The following is a 17173-nucleotide window of genomic DNA, read 5'->3' as shown; positions in this document are numbered from 1 at the left end:
AATATGAGCAGAAATAGCTCTCTAAAACTTAAGAAGAACTGGAAAAGGGTCATGTAAAAGTAGACTGGGCAAATTATTCAGATACAGTATGGGCAAAGAAACGGTGATAGGATAAAAATAGATTAGATGATCTAATCTGTGCCTTTGCTTGCTAATGTCTGTGATTCTTATAGTCAAGGATATCATAAAGCAAAATCAACAAAGAAATGCTAGCATGTACAAATGGAGTATAATAAAAACATTTAAGCTTCCTCATATACTTCAAGCTTTGCCAGTTTTAATGCTAGAATAGACCCAATAAAAATCAGAGAGCAACCGTCTCAATTTTTCCCAGCAAGATTATTATAATTTTCCATTACACTCTTTAATCAGATGCACTGTAAATTGCAAAGAAATGGTGAAATTTAATTTTGACTAAATCAGAAAAGTGCTAAGTAAGGATACATAGGAGAGAAGTAAAATACATTTGGGAAAGCTCTAACATCTAATACAGTAAGACAGGTTCTTTTTTTTTTTTTTTTTTTTTTAACCAAGCCAGAGAAGGACAAAAGCTCTGACAGAGTGAATGGGAATAAAGAAAGTGAATTAGAAATGTTATAGAAGAAAGAAGACAAAAAAAATTGTGAAAGCACACAGGAAATGTCAGTCAGAACTTTTAGCAAGAAGGAAAGCAAAATACCTAATCTAACACAAAAGATGAGGATAGATAAAGAAGGTAAGTATTAGAGAGGTGGTTGGCTACAACTGACTCTATTACACCTTAAGCAAAAAAGAAATGATGTTAAGTTTTACAGTAGCTGTCATTAGATGATAGAGTGGTGTCTGGTTTTCATTCCCTCAAGCTGCAGTGCTGTAACCTGACTTGATACCACCATCATACAACAAGGGAGTCTTGAAACTCATACATGCACTATTTTTTTACCAAGTCAGAAATGTTAAATCAAACAGAGAGGAAAAGAAGAATCCTCCTCATTGCTGTTCAGGTCATAAACTGCAATGGATTCATCCCCTTCCCTCACAAGATAATCAGTGATGGATCAGGATCGTGCATATAAACTCTACCATGTAAAAATGTATATGCACACATAGTAATCCAAAGGTATGGTTGCATAGATCCCATAAGAAGAATGACCTTTCAGGTGCAGAAAGAATACAGTTCACTTCCACTGGGCAATCAACGGGTCACCTCCTTGACATAAAACCTATAGATGCATAAGTACTGTAGAAATACATGTGAAACATAATTAGAGCAATTAAATCCATCAAAACTACATGTCAGTTGGCCAAAACTGTACACAGACCCTAAAAGTATCATCAGTGTAGTTAAAATACAAAGTCCTATGGATTCAACATATAAAAATTAACTTCACTCTTAGAATCTTAACATTGTGTATTTTATCCCTTGTGATTTACCTATGAAACTTTAAGATTGGTACTGCTTTAGAATTTCTGTATTTATTTTGTTTAAATCATTATGTTCATTTTATAAATGAGAAAGAAATATGAAGTTGCTTGGATTGCCTGTTTACTTGAATTTAGAATTTCACAATAGCTCCCTAGAGTTATCAAATGACTGAAATAATTCCTTTCAACTTTTGTTTTTTTTGTTTTTGGTTTTTTTTTTTTTTTTTTTTTTTTCTTAAAATGGTATTAAATATTTTTTAAATATTTTCATGCTTTTGGGGGAAGAGGGAGCTCTATTTTTCACAACAGAAAAAAATGCAGGTTTTTTTACACAATGAAAGGCTAGGATGACCAGATTATTTAGAAAACAGCAAAACCACAATAAGTAAAATTGAAAGGTTCTGTTGCAAGGTCACCTTGATTAAAATTATTCCTTCCTTTCCCAGAATTGTTTCCTTTCTGGTTGGTGAGAAATTATTCTTGCCAAAGGTTTTATTTCCCTAGACTTTGTTGTATTCCAAAGAAGCAATTACTTTATGGAATAGACATGATTGCATTTTATTGTTTTCATCCTTGTTATCATATCAAAGCTTTTTAATGAAACAAGTGATTTCTAGAGAGCCCTTTAACTCACCAGACAAAAGCAGGTAACTGGCAACAGAAAAGTTCAAGTTGCAAGATGTTTGTTTTCAACAGAGAACACTGGGGGTTAAAAAGTTTACCAAGGCAAGAAATGCTTTCTGAATCTCTTAATTCTAGATAAGAACATCTCTTTTCATAAAATCAGGGATAGATTACCAGTTTTTGTAATTGGCATAGACATGCACAGTTTTGTCATTGTTTGAAGAAGACCTCTTTTCTTTCCCTCCTCTGCTTTCATTCATTCAGTTTAGTGTTGTCATAGGAGCTTCTGATCTGGCATTGAACACGACCGGTGGGCTCAGAATGAGCATCAAGAAAAAGAGGGTTGTTCTTAAAGCAGAAAACAGAAACTTCCTCCCCAGAAGAGAACCACTCCTGAACGTTCCTTCCTTTCTTCTTCCCTCCATCTCCTGCCCATTCATGAGGAATGCCAAATAAACCATTACAGTATTAAATTCAGATAATTTCTGCCAGGAGGGATGTGAAGGCTAAATCCAGTAAATGATTTTATCATGCTTTTTTTTTTTTTTTTTAATCTTTGTTTCACCAAATTGATGACTAGTTTATCCATTCAAAGTTCAAAAATAATAAAAATTACACTGTAATTCAGCCGGAGGAAATAGGCTTAATGCAGCAATTATTGAGCTGATTTTATGGTTAGGAGGACAGATTACATCATGACAACACTCCCTTCTGACCATAGAACTATGGCTATGCTGAAATTACTGGTCTCTGTCTTTCCATGACACAATGCAATCAGTAACAATGTTAAAGTTTCTTTTGTTTCTTCTTGTTTCCCTAAGAATTCTCTGTCTGCAGCGCTCTACTCACATTTAATGTTCATACATACTTCTCTGCTTGGATACCCAGTATCCCTTTCAGGATAACGGATCTCTTGCAATCAACTCACATCAGACCACCCAGACAACTCCTCCTCCTCAAATCTGCATCCTCCCAATTGCCGTTCATCAGTTTGGTTACAGCCCTCTAGCTTGTATTTCATGGGATGAGTATTATACTTCCAGATAATTTTTAGCTATCATTCAGATGACATTTTCTTACCTTTACATTTTACTAAAGAAGTATGCTTAAAAAATAATTATTTGTGTATTTAGAGCTAATTTATTTGATAATTTGTGAATTTATTCATAAGGTATCTTGAGAAAGCAATAGTGTATTCAAGATTGTCTCTGACTTATAATAGGCAAAGATTTGTGCATGCCTAATGAAAACCACCTAGAGTGAGCTATAATTTATATTGATGTGATTTACAGTCAAATGTTCCTTTTTCATGAGAATTTTAAGGAAGGTCCATGCAGTTCTAATGTATTTACAAGGTAAATATGCGTGCCAAAAGATTTTAATGTGATTATACTCTTACAGACTTTCCTTAATATCTGTGATTGCATGACAGAGGCATTTCTGAAAATAGTTTTTGAAGCTTAATTTATGTGGTTTACAATCTTGAAATTTTAACTTTTTTCTGCTAATGGACTAATCCATTCAAAATCTCCAATTATAGCACTTGGTCTAGATTCACTTGAAAAGCTCACCAAACTGGTGATATTAGGTCTTTTCTCCACCGTATTTTAAAGTGTGCAGATGAATGAAAAGCAATTCCAAAGGGCGGACATCACTTATCTACAGACTGTACCACTCTCCCTCCCCAAATATGTATAAATAAGGAATAAATGTCTATGGTATCATATATTGTATTAATGCCAGTGGAAGTGTAAGTGAATGTGGATTCATGATCAGCTCTGCAGCGATAAAAACTGTTGAGTTGACAAATGTGTTACCTAATTGAGATTGCTTTATTATTAAGTACATTATTTGTTATATTGTAATTCAATTGCTCCCAGCTCTTCAACAGGCCCCATTCTGTTAAATCCTGACTTGATTTAGAGTGTCATTTAAGTTAAAAGTAGAGTTGAAAGCTGAGTTTTTCATTTCAAAAGAGATTTAGGACAATATTCTGTTGTTCTTCACTGTGAGAAAAACAACCAACCAAACCAGAAATATTCAGTGTGTCAAAACTCTTAGCTATTCCCTCTCACTTTAAATTTCAATTCCTTAGAAAAAAAAAACCACAAGCAAAATGGTTTGTTCTAGACCCGCCCTTTAGAAATATCACAACTGTTTATCCTGTGTTTATCTAAAAAAAAAACCAAAACAAAACACCAAAACCTTTTAAAGGAACATAAGGTTTTTTTTCTTTCTTTGGGTTTTTGTCCTGTGTTTATTGAGGGAATAAAATACTAGATTTGTTGTTACGGGTGGAGAAATCATTTTCCTAAAATATGTCAAAAAGGGGAAATATTTCATTGCGCATCTAACTGTATGAAGTGTGTAGTAAATGTTATTGGAATAACTGATATTTTCAATGTAATATACCAGGTACACTGATTGCTCAGAAAGAAACTTGGATAGGAATTAGCTTATAAAAGTAATCAGAGGTCAAAGTACAAAAATCCATGGAATTATAGGATTACGAAGAAATAGAAACATGAAAACAAAAATAAAATAGTATGTGACAAGGATGAGAGAGAGTGACAAAGACAAGATTATGATACTGCTAGAGGCTGCAAAAAAAAATTGAGGTAGGTATATTCTAAGTACAATATACAGCAGTCTTTTGGGACACCATAATAAAATAGAATAAGCAGTCATGACAAGGTTTGTGACTCCACGGGCATATTTTCAGCAGGTAGAGAAATTCCATAGATCATTAACCAGTCATTAATGGAATAGATTGAAATATCTTCATTTTAACAGATGCCAGAATAGATGAGGGAAGAAATCTTCTCTGATGACTCAGCTAAGTATCATTGCTTTGATTCTTCTGAGTGCATCTTATATCCTTCAAGGCTTATTAACTGCCTCATCATGAGCTGAAACAGTTTCTAATACTATAGCATGATTTGTACCACCTGAAACACAACTCTAAATTGTGATGTCCATTGAAATGTGCATTACAATGGAACTAGAACCCAATGAACCCCCTGAGAGTCTTTCTGTTGGTTTCTGCATGCTTCAGACTGGATACGCACTTATCTCTGCATATGAACAGAGAATATGCCCTTACAATAGCATCATTACCATAAAGGAAGAATGGCCCAGAAGTCAGAGAATAAGCTTAGGCTTCAATTGCCTCAGCTTCTACTCCTTATTTTTTCATTACCTTTCTGTGTTACTCAGGCTTTTTTCTAGCAAAGGAGATGGTGACCCTCCCCAGCCCACTGTTACTACTGGTTCTGGAGCTCCATAGCTGCTTTACAGGAGCACTAGCTTTGGCTGATGGCAAGGTTAACACGGTCTGTGTATTTACGTCTGCACTATCTCAGGTTAAAACCCAACTGGAAGAGGAAATGCCTGAAACATTTATGTTGCCTGAGAAGTACTGGACATCTTTTCGAATGAAAAGGGTCAAGGAGCCTGTTACACAGAGTCCTGATCATACAACCAGTAGTGCATTTGTCAAGAAATTAGATTACAACGGTTTCCTCTAACATAACTGAAATGAGACGGCTTCTGTCATATGAAAAATGTACCTGCACGTTGTGTGACTCCCGTGGACATACACATTCATGTTCTCTGGACTGATGTGCCTGTAGCTGAAGGGGCAGGTGCATTTGAATAACATAACAGATGCACTTCCAAATTGCCTTTGTGGATGTACTTTGTCTCAAGGAAAGAGGCAGGAGCTGAAGTTCGTTCTTTTTTCTCATGTTGCCTTTCAGTTCACTTAAGTAGGTGGATAACCGTCCAGTTTGCTGGCTTTTCTGACTCCAGCTCCTTTAAGCCCCTAACTCTACCTGAGCATTGAATAGGCAACTCTAGTATTCCTAACACTGTGGCTGGACAGGGTCCAGACACCTCAGTCTTATACCATACAGTAATGTAATGGTTTTAGTAACTTCTTACTTTACAGGCATTCACTTAGGCAATGTTTGTTAATATGAGGTGATGATATGGAAGCTATATTTAGTATATCTGACAGATATACTTCTATTCTTAAAGTTTAAATGTTGGCTTCAAAGCGCTAGGGAAAAAAAAAAGAAATTGAGTGTTCAAATGAGCCTGTGAGAAACAGGTATAAATTCTGTTACCACTAACTAATTTTCGTGCACACTACCCACACAGAGCTCTGAATATTAACCTCTAGGATGTTCAGTTTACATTTATTGCTTGTGAAAAATCAAGCAGATACATAGAAAAAAACCCTCCATTTTTCCATTGCAAGCTCTCAATCAAGTCAAAGCTTGATAGTGACATATAGGCCCACCTAACAAGAACAACCAAGAAGATTTCATACACATAACATGTAAGCAAGTCACCAAGGACTAACTGGAGTTTCTCTACAGCACCTAAATTGAGCTGTTTAAGCTTCTGCTGCCAGATACGTTCTTATCACAGCTATCATTTTTAATTCAATGAAGAAATCCAGTTTCAACCTGTTTGACAGGAAAATAGATTTATTATAACAGAGTAGTTGAAGAGCAAACTCTTCAAATATAGTTCAGAATGAAGCTTGCACTTCAGCTGATTTGTCAATAATTATAAAATTACTGATTAGTATAAGATGTGGGCTGAATCACCTTGTTACCTGAGTACCTAGTATCAAAGAAAAAAAGGGAAAAGAAAAGAAAAAAAAAAATTAAGGCTTTTTTCATATCCATCATACTTTTGACAGCCTAGCTGGAGATTAATGAAAGGTTCACACAGGAATAACTCTTTATGATTACAAGCTGCAAAACACAGAACAGCAGTTATGGAATAGATCGACTAACTTGTGTAATGGCAACCATGTTCCACAAGATCTTCCCTGCTGGTTACTGAAAGACCCACAGCAGTTTATAAAACAACAGACTAGATTATTTATTAGGCATTGTTGTTGTTGGTATTGATTTTTAACACTATAATATTATGCCATGCTCTCATTTCCTTGCAAATCACTGGATTCTTTTCATTCATTTCAATGGCATTTAAATGGTCCCTTTTATAAAGGAGGTGACTAATGTGACCATCTTTGTGGTCACTGATTTTAATTCCTCCTCAGCTGGTAGCGACAAATGCTTTCATAATTAAGTCGACTGGAATGTCAGAAGCAACATCTATAATAAACCAGAATGACGTGAGAAACCAGCCAAAGAAGCCTTCTCAAGGATTCCTGCAACTGCTGCAGTTTTGTCTTCTCCCTCCTTTCCCTGTCTGTTCCCCTAGTCTTCACCCAGTCAATGCTCCTCACCCCCCCAGACATATAAACTCATGTCACCACTTAGGAGAGCGTTAGGTTCACTGGGGTGACACAGACCTGAAAATCAAGAAATTAGACTTGTTTGTGAGCCCAGCTTTCAGAGGCACTCTGATCTCAGAGTTGTTTGCTATGTGGGAGACAAGCACAGCCTTTCTTTTCACTTCAGGTGTTTCCTGCTCAGGCTGCTGGGTGCAGTGAAACTCACTCTGAAGCTCCTGACTTTCCACAGACAATACACAGAAAAGGGAGATGTCAGAATTTCAATTCTAGGAAGCTTTCCCAAGCTCTGCTGCTCTTTTCCTCTTTATTTTCTGAATTAAAAAGTGTAATGAACCTTCTTTAAAAGCACGCTTGTCCAGCTTCCACCGCTGGTGCCAGACCAAAGATATTATCTCCCTTTTCTTTTCAAGTTTTATCCTTTTTTTTTTTTTTACTCTTCAGCTGTTTAATATCATCTTAGAAGACTTTCTGACTTACCTTTCACCATACTTTTACTACTTTTTTTGTCGGTGGCATTTCAACAGACTTCCTTTTCTAATTCCTAATACTGTTTTACATCAGAAAATCTCAGTGGAAGAGTTTTTTCATCAAACTTTTTAAAATATGCAAGTCCAGGAATACAAAGCTGTCTATGATTTCAATTTGAGCTTCATTTTGCTGAGAAAATATTGAAACCTTTGCTTCTGAGTCTTTTTGTTTAAATTGCTTCTTTTAAAACACCTGCAATTTTCTTAGAACTTTCAAAGATTACAGAATCCCCAACTATAAAATAATCCCATTATAAAATGTATTATTCCATTTACAGAACTTATGATCTTTCTATACTGTTCTTTTCCAAGACAAAACAAAATAATACACTTCAATTATCAAATAACCCTCCCTCTTCCACTTCCCATAAAAGCTTTTTGCTAAACAGATCAATATTTCATGCTCTGTATTTCCCACTTACTTTGTCATACATTCATTCGTTCGTGTGGTCCCTCCCTCCCAGCGCCACAAGTCCCTCTGTACGTATACAACTGAATTTTGTGGTTTATCAGCTGATTCACTTCCCAGGTGTCATTGCCGCACTGACTAGAAAGTCTAAATATCCCACATGCATTTAGACCTCTAAACGTAGATAGATGTCTTAATATTAAACTGGATCTCACCCCAGGGGCTTGTGCATACGTGTTTAATGCTGTTTGAGCTGCCGTTCGGGCAGTTAGCACAGACACCCTCTAGAGCTAGCAAATATGACACAGGAATCGTATGGGACTGTTCCCACCTGGAGCAGCAGCCGGAGGCCATGCAGTAAACCCAGGGCACATCAGAGGTCACAGGGCACCTACGTGCAGGAGGCTGAGTCAAGTCCCTCGTCAATACCATCACTTGGGTCAATTCAGTCACCTACGCTTGTGCCTCTGGCCATTTAAAAGGGCCTGAGGTATGTCACCTGGCTTCCAGCTGCCACCGCAGAAAAGTGCAGATGTCCATAGGTATTCAGTCTTTTTAACCTCACAGCTGAGAAGCAGCCCACTGCTCTGACATGTGGCAAAGCAGAGAAATGGAAGAGTTCACTGGTGCAACAATTCCTTCACAAACGGACTCACCCTAGGTAGCACTGGAGATGCATTTTGCTTTCACTGGGAATGTTGACTAAATTACATAAAAATAAAAAACTTCCTGACGGATTGGAGCAGCCTCCAGCTTCTTTTCTTAAAGAGTCTGATAACAATACACCATCGATCTTGAGAGCTCAGAGCCCCAGTGTTGTGGTTATTACCTGAAACTTCTTTGTTCAGGACTGGTACAGACTGCATCTTTTCTACTATTGTATATGTTGGGCAGTCCAAGACACTGACTGCACATGTGTTTAGCAATTATTCCCTATTCAACAATGCTTTGTAATCTCTCAGTCTTTACACTGAATAAAACCATTGTGTCATTTTCAGATCCCCGTGTACACTATCAATTTACGTTTGCTGCAAAATGATCTGAACTTATATCCAGGGGAGATAAGTAAAACTGAAAAGCATTACCCTGCACAGAAGGGAGTGAGGTACTTTTTTGGATGGCATAGATGTTTCCATTATAATTCATTAACTTCTGCAAAGAGGGTTTTCAGCTGTGAAGGGAATACATATTCTGTCTGCTGAGGCCCTAATTTCATCTGTGTACACATAAATATCTAATGTTTGCATGCATGCATGTGTACTTACATATTCATGCCTCTGAGTATATATACAAACATATCTTTGGATGTTTAAAAAGCAGCACATAACTGGATATAAGTACATAGACAGTGAATTTAGTATTTGATCATGAAATACTTAAAGCTTTAACAAACACCATTAGCAACTGCCTCAGATCTCAGTTTTTATTGCAATGAGTAAAATTGTGTTTTACACACAGTTAAGGACAAAAGCCTTAAATTGTGCACCCCAGTATTTCAGATGTCATGACATAAAGGGAAAAAAAAAACCAACAAAAAGGGAAAAACATCTTCTTTATAAAGTGAACATATTGTGATCTAATGCTATGACTGACTGAGGAAAGAGGAAATAGATGACTGATGATTTTTAAGCCTTGGAGTTAATAATACTAACAGTAACTAGAGAGGAAATGACATCATAAAATGCATGGCCAAATTGCAGCAAAGCTGTGATACAACCTAGTATTAATAATAGACTGAATTTTATTTCACAGACCCATTGATATGAGAAGAGGTAATAACAGAAAAAGCAAATACTGACACCATGACTTGATGATGGGGGTCAAATTCTGGTAAATCAGGTTTTGCAGAAATATATACTTGAGCCAAAACAGAGCCAAACTTACATTTTGCTTACGTTTCCAGTGGGTTATCCTTGGCTAGCAGCCAGACTCTCACTCAGCTGCTTACCGATTCCTCTTCCCTCTTTGGCAGAACAACAGGGAATAAATCGGAAGAAGAGAAATGAGAAAGTTCATGGGTCGAGATAAAGACAGTGAGTTTGTTTACCAATTACTGCCATGGGCAAAACAGTCTCGGTTTGGGGAAAATGAATACATCGCGAATTAAAATAAATATTTAATTATTGATTCAGGTAACATGAAACAAAAACGGGGAGGTTGCAGCCAGTAGACATTGGTTTCTCTCTGCTGCCACTTGCTCATCACACTCTTCCTCTGCTCCGATGTGGGCTCTCCACAGGCTGCAGCGTGCATCTGCTCTGGCGTGGGTCCTTCTAAGGGCAGCAGGGAATACCTGCTCCTCCTTTTCTTCCTTCAGTCTTGGCCTTGGTGTTCACTCTGCTGTTTCTCACTCTTTTTATTTCCTCCTGCTCCGCCTGTGAAGAGCATTTGGCCTCATAAAGCAGCAGCAGTTCAGCCCCCTCCCCTCCCCCCCGTAGACCCTCACGGGGTTGACAGCACCTCCCCAGCTACAATCAACACAGATGTTTTTAAGGACCTGTTCTTAATTAGCTACCTCCTATCAGTAATAAATTGTTGACAGGCTTTTCTTTTACCATGGCCTCTAAATTCTGCATTTTTAAGTTATCAGACTTGCTAATTCTAACTTTTCTCAGATACTATGAACCCACTACAATATTTATATGCTCATGCTAAAATAACCAATATCACTGTCTTTTAGTAATTGATAATTTACTGTGACAACAGAAATTTTACAGACGAATAGACAGATATGGAAGAAAAAATATCTATTAGAGGAACTGAAACACACTATATGACCTCTGTAAGACATTTGTTTTGGAATAAAAATGGCAGTAGCACCATTGCACCACTCTAAAACTAAGTTGTTTTTTTTTATTGTGTGATGAGGAAGTGGCAGCAGAGAGAAACCACTGTCTACTGGCTGCAACTTCCCCAAGTTTGATTCTCGTTACCTGAATTAATAATTAATGAAAATTAATTTTTTTAATGTAGTTTAATAAGTTTACCCTATTCTGTTCAGCATCCATGATGCATTAGCATTGCCACTAGCATAAATGGGTACGAGCATAATATTTTAATGTTGTAGTGGAATATTTCTGTTGAAAATTATGATTAGTACTTATTCCTTATTCCTGTTCAGATCAAAGATAACTACTGAGTGCAAAGAAATCCAGTGGGTCACAGCTTCTCCTACATGAGCCGTCACTGCAGGAGCACAGCTCAGTACACTTCATTGGATAGGGGCTTGCTTTATCATTTGTGAAACAGAGTCATCAGCAATTCAGGAAAACAAGATTTATTATTAGCTGCTTTTGTGGTCCACTTACAATTACAGTATGTGAATATGGAATGATTTTTTTAAAGAAAACATTGAAGAATTCTTATTAAGGGTTATAATAATTAATCACAACTGCAGATGTTACATTTAAACTTTCAGGTTTTGTCCATTCTCATTTGCAAATGCCAACCCACTCAGGATTCAGTGATGTAATACAGTACTCCTCTTAACCATTAAAAATTACATAAGAAATGTAGGGGGGAAATCTCAGTATGTAATTATTCTTTCTAGAAAGTGTTTTCATAAGTGCATAAGTTTGACTTAAGTAATTTTATTATAAAATGAAAGGGCACAGCTCTGGAGAGTATCACACAGTCATCATAATAAAACACCTTCATAACTAGTGGAATTTGGATTACCAACTAAATGCAAAATATTAGCACAGAAGCTATTGCTACCTGTCTGCTGTTTCTAATTATTTGGGTTATGTAGACCCAGGTTCATGGGGACCTCATGTGTGTTGTAGAAGCTGTTCCTTTCTGCATAAATTATAGTATAACTTGCTTTAGTTAGAAGCAGATTAGGCTCACCTGTGTAACGGTGACAATAACTGATATAAAGGCTACTAACTTACACCAACTTCCAAATCATTTTGCTTCTGAGCTTTTCCTTGATGTCTTCTCACTATCACTGATAAATACTCTAAAAAGTGGAGGGTTTTTTGAAATAAAAGTTTCTCAGTAAATTGGTACAGACGGCTCTATCAGAACCTAATTATGACTGTGGAGCCAGAAAATAGATTGCATTTCCCATACATTATTAATGCTTTTCAAATCCTCATTTGTCATGTTCAAGGTTATGTAGAGCTGACATTCAAGGAACCCAAACTCCTTGCTAAACTCATTTCGACAATCCAAGTCCTTTATAACACCATCTTCTTAAGCTCTTGGATAATATTAAAATTATAACACCATTCTCATGGGATTATACAGAAACCATAAAGTTGTAAGGAATTATTTATGATGAAAATTAATTAAGTTCAGTACCATAAGAAATAATTTCATTAACAGGCTTTCACTTATATAATAGTTAAGCAAATGTATGTATAAAGAATTAATTTTGTAGGACCAGCTAATGTTCACTACATGTATGTGTAAGCAGTTAGGCACATTAAGACCTGTAACTAATACACAGGCACATGACTAGAAGGCGATACAAAACATTATTAGTAAATCCACATCGATTCTGAACACTTTTAATAGAAGACATCACAGTTCAAGTGGTAACCATAAAATATATGTGTGATTTTTACCACTAGAAGTACAGGGGACATTGTATAAAAATCTAAAACCAGATTGTACCCACTTACTTACTCTGAGTACTCCTAAAGAAGTAAGATAAACTTTGTAAGAGTAAAATAAGTCTTAGGCTTTCAGCATCTTGCTATTTATTCTAACGCTCAAAGAAATAACTTTGAAAACAGAAGTCAAATGAAATTATGTGAAATTGTCATACTCTCCAGCTTCCACTTAGTTTGGTGATGCATCAAACAATATTGGAGAAGTCTGTGATGTTTCAGGCTTTTTATTATATCTTGGTATTTCAGTACAGAAAGGTACTCTGCTTTATTTCAGCCTAAGTAAACACCAATTCCATTAGGAAAAAGTGTGCATTCACAGTTATCTGTGACAAAAGATGAGAAAAAATGTATTATGAATGCAGTAGATACCTAAACATCTGAAAAGTATAAAGCTTCTCCCATTCTATTCACCACTGTTTGTACTTGCTGAAGCTATAAACCACTTGTTAGAAGAAAAACCATATAGCAAATTAGATACTGGCACATAGCTGTTGGTCACTTACCACAGAGTTATCCCAAGAACAGCTACTTAAACTTTTATAGTATCTTATCAGGCCGAGACATCTTATGGTACTTTACAATATTACATTAAAATTGAAGGCTAATCCATTTTGCGGATTTACTGTTCAGATAAAATGAGATAAAATCCCAGGGACCAAATTAAACATGTGTGCAACTTCTGTCATCTCTCTACAGTTACACAGTTGATAACTACTCCACTGAAAACCAGTATGTCTTATATTTAGATCTAAAAAAAAGGCACTTGCAAGGTAGGGCAAATTTAAAAAAGCAAAAAAAGCTATTTATTGGCCTCTCTTTTCCAGTAATCCCTTTGCTATTATTTCAGATACTTGGATTCCAGTAGGAGCTTATTATTATTATTCTCTCATATCATGATTCTCCATCTTCTTGATCTTGCTGAGAAGCTGCTACTCTTCCAATATGTGTGTGTATGTTTGAAGGAGACACTATGCCATCATGTTTTGCTGATATAAATATGATGTGGAAATAAACAATATTACAACTCGCTCATGGTATTGAGAAGGAGTTTGCTAAGAAGAATTAAACTTCTGTTTAAACAAAATACCCTGAACAGTCAGAAAACATGATTCTGACTCAATACTTTTGCAAACTTCAATTTAGAACAGAGTCTGTAAAACTTGAAGTAAAGATAGTACTTTGGTTCTCATGTCAGTAGACAAAATTAAATAAATAAAATAAAAAGGAATTTTAAAAAGGAAACATGCTCAGTTATCATACCAAGTAACCATAAAAGCTAGAGGACAGTTATAGGCAGGAAAGAAATCACTTACAAAGATGCTATGTGACCAGAGAACTAGAACTAAACTTGATACCAAAAAACATAGGAGCCAAAGATGGTCAGTCTGCCTAACACAGAGAACAAATTGCAGGCTTAATTTTAGGTGTTTAAGTAAGTGCTGAAATACACAGTTGAGTAGGAAAGCACGACTATCAGAAATCCTCAGAGGAATGTCAAGCACATCTATGTGGACACCACTAGCTCTGTCCCTAAGGTTAGCGAGTGTATGACATGACCTTTTGGACTCGAGTAAGTGAGTAATTCTTGTCAAGGAATTGCACAGGTCTGCTTCAGCTTCTGAAGCACTGCCTCCTCCTTGGTTTCAGTTGGGATCTGACTCACTTGATAGTCTGAGCTTTCTAGTATCTGTGGCTTAAAATGCAGTGAACAGTCATTGTGAGAGACTGAAAGAGTTAATGTCTCAAATATCGTGGTGGGGCAAGTTCTGCCTAAGGACAAATTCTGCAGAACAACAAACCTCCCCCCAACTCCTCCCCCCAACTCACCCCCCCCCCCCCCCGCCCCCTGCCCCAGCAAGGAACCCCAGGGGAAAAGAAGCCGATCGGCACCCATCAGCAGCAGGATGGGGAGGGTGCGCAGCTCCCTGGTCCGATTGTGCTGTTCTGATACTGCTGAGCCGGGCAGCTCACCGTGCGTGGCCAAAGGTCGAACAACCGTCATGTCTGCAGGGAAGGGGAAGTTACTCCCCAAACGACCCCCAAGCCCACTGACCCATTTCCCAAATGTTCCGAAAGCACAAACTGCACATGGCACCTAATTAGCCTAATGACTTCGAGCACCCACCCGAAGGAGGGGCAAGGAGATGATAAAAGGGCGCAAACCGAAGCCCCGCGTGCGCAAACCCTCTGGAACTGGACCTCTTGGCTGACTGGACCAATGCTGGACCCAGGACCGGTGAAATCCTTCTCTTTTCCTCTCTCTTTTTTTTTCTCCTTTTTTCCATAAACCCTACACCTCATCCCTTTAGACATAAACCGTTGACCAAGTCTGGGACTAGGAGTGGATCCAGCCACCCCCAGGCTCCTCTCTGAGAAGGAGTCTAGAAAACAAGGGGGTCCACTCTGAACCTCCTGACTCAACGGAAGGGCTCTCCTTATTCTCTTCCCTGAACTGATCCCCAAATAAGCAAGGCTTGTAGTATATGTTTGGTGATGTATGGTTAGCACCTGTTACACTGTCTACAGATGTAGTTTCATGCCAGTTCTTGTTGTGATTATACCAATACAAGTTGTGAGCATGCCAGTTCTTATTGTGAGTGAACAAAAGTTGAATTTTGTGAGTTAAAGGATCCCTGGTGTCATTTCACCCCAATCCTGACCTGGGAATCAGCAAACCTGAGTCGTCATCCTGAGAAATTGGGACGTGACAGTTAGTACCTGTGCTCAGTCTTGACACCATTCATAAATTTGTAAGGCTCTATTTTATCATTCTTTAGTTACTGATTTTCTGCACTCAAGAGCCCTGGACTATTTGTATTCTTCGTCATCTTTATGCCACTCCATACTGTCAAACCTCCTTGTTGCTGTTTCTGATTTTTTTTTTTTTTTAAACTCTATACAACCTTTTTGAGATGAGAGGCTCAGAAGTGAAAGCAATATTCAAGATGTGGCTGAATCATGCATTTATTCAGTGAAAGAATTATTTTCCTCTGTAATCCCAACATCTGGTTAGCTTTTCTGCTTGCTGCTGAACGTTGAGCTTATGTTTTTGCAGAACTATTTGTCATAACCCAAGATCCTGCTTCTGATTGAGAACACTCAATTCAGAGGCAATTGTTTTGTTAAATTTTGACTTCCCTCGTGCATATTTGTGTACTGTGTTTCTGTGTGTGTACAGATGAATGTATGTGAATCACATCACATTTACCTACATTGATTTTAATCTGAAATTTTATTTCCTTTTTTTCCTTTTGAACCTTCCCAGTAAAATAAATATGGTATTCTATAGCTTATAGAGTGATATAGTTTCCCTATGTACTCCAGTTTTTGGTTGAAGAACTAGAAAGTAATTGACAAAATCCATTTTGTGTTAAAATGAATAAATTTAATTGAATTTTTATTGGTTGTTTCAATCTCTATCTTCTGGCACAAGAGGTGATCCATACGTCTTCCTCCTCTTCCTGGACTGAGGCAAATCCTACATTCAGCCTTCAGTGAAAGCATTGTTAAAGTCTGCACTGTCACCCAGCCTTTTTTTTTTTTTTTTTTTTTTTTTTTAATTATTTGCCATTAGTTAATGTCATTAGCAAACTCCTAAAAGTACAGATGTTAGCATTTAATGCAGATACTTAGAAAGACTAACAAATTTTCAGGAACTTTCAGGATAATCACACTCCCTTCAGTAACATACTTTTTAGATAGGTGCTATCAACTGCACAATTCTAGTACTAAGTTTCTGTCATTGTATCAGATTCTCTACAGATAGATCACACTTCCTTCCTCTAGCCAAAATAAATCATCCATTACAAGATCTATCAACGTAAAATGTTTGTGAAAACTGTAAGCATCAAAAAGCAAAAGGGTATTCCAGTACTTAATTTTAACCCACGGTTATCTGCCTGCTCTGATAGTATCAGGGAATGTCAAAATACAATGTGAATATGACACATATTTACTGTAAATTTCCTTAAAGGATATTTGCAGGATGATAACATATAAATTATCTTATTGTATAAACAAAATAGTCTATGTCCCAACTTCCACTTGGAAAACAAATATGCTATGTCATAAGCACAAACAATCCCAGACTGAAAAAACAGGCACAAACTAAAGTATCTTTGCTATCCACAGGTAGCAAAATAGCCTCAAGACACTGTGAAAATGGGTCAAAAATGCAGAAGGATCATAAAGACCTTCTGAAAACAATAGTCTGAAAACAAACAGGGAAAATGTTCTCACACCAAAAATTTGCAAAATTGTTGTCTCCTTAGGAATTTATGTATTATCTGAAGACTCTCAAACCAGGCCAGTGTGT

The sequence above is a fragment of the Accipiter gentilis genome, chromosome 15, assembly GCF_929443795.1.
Source record: "Accipiter gentilis chromosome 15, bAccGen1.1, whole genome shotgun sequence".
Lineage (NCBI taxonomy): Eukaryota > Metazoa > Chordata > Aves > Accipitriformes > Accipitridae > Astur > Astur gentilis.
The sequence above is the reverse complement of the archived record's forward strand: the minus strand, read 5'-3'. Positions refer to the sequence as shown.